This window comes from Elaeis guineensis, chromosome 13 (genome assembly GCF_000442705.2).
Source record: "Elaeis guineensis isolate ETL-2024a chromosome 13, EG11, whole genome shotgun sequence".
NCBI classification, from domain to species: Eukaryota; Viridiplantae; Streptophyta; class Magnoliopsida; order Arecales; family Arecaceae; genus Elaeis; species Elaeis guineensis.
Window position 1 is genome coordinate 43,012,081 of NC_026005.2, and position 749 is coordinate 43,012,829.

Sequence of the window (749 nt, forward strand, 5' to 3'; positions counted from 1 at the left end):
GGTGATAGAGATCTCACCCGCACCTCAAACGACCTTAGATCAACTCCAAATCTGAGAAAAACTTATACCAACCTCATAGCAAGAGATTTCAAATCCTGAACCTGATGTTTGGATGGCCGCAAGAGAGGGAGAGGCAATATGGTTGGTGGCACAAAGGGGGAGGGGCTAGCGCCTCCCCTGCTTTTCTTGCCTTCTATGGACCTGGCGGTAAGAAACCCTAGGGTTTCTTGCTCCAGGTGTTGGTTTCTCAGGTTTCCTAGTTATTTCCCATTATAAATTTTTCTCAGCTAGGTCTTCTAAAAATTGCCAAGCTTCAGTGGATTCTTTGTACATGAATTGATCTTGGCACATGGACTCTAGCATAGTTCTAGAATTTGAATCTAGTCCTTCATAAATTATCTAGCATAACCTCCAGATTTCTATTCTATGGTGTGGGCATTGGGTCAAGAGGTTCTTAAAGCGATCGAAGTATTTTCAAAATGATTCCCCAGTTAGTTGGTAAAATTGATTTATCTCATTTCTAATCCTAGCTGTTTTATGATGGGGGAAGAACTTCTTTAGGAACACTCTTACAAAACCCTCCCAAGTTGTGACAGATTAGTTTGGGAGACTATAGAGCCACTTTTTAGCATTGTCCTTAAGGGCAAAATTGATCAGTCTTAGTTTAACCTCATCCTCTGACAGTTGTTGCAGCCTCATGGTTGCACAAACCTCTTCAAACTCTCTAATGAATATGTATGCATCATCTA

The 749-nt window shown here is 41.3% G+C and overlaps 1 non-coding gene across 1 annotated transcript; it reads left to right on the top strand.

Moving 5' to 3' along the window:
* The first annotated feature begins 421 nt into the window (after positions 1-421).
* Positions 422-528, top strand: LOC114912815 (small nucleolar RNA R71). The gene has a single exon (XR_003798720.1). It is a non-coding gene; the product is annotated as a small nucleolar RNA R71 (small nucleolar RNA).
* Positions 529-749: the final 221 nt, after the last annotated feature.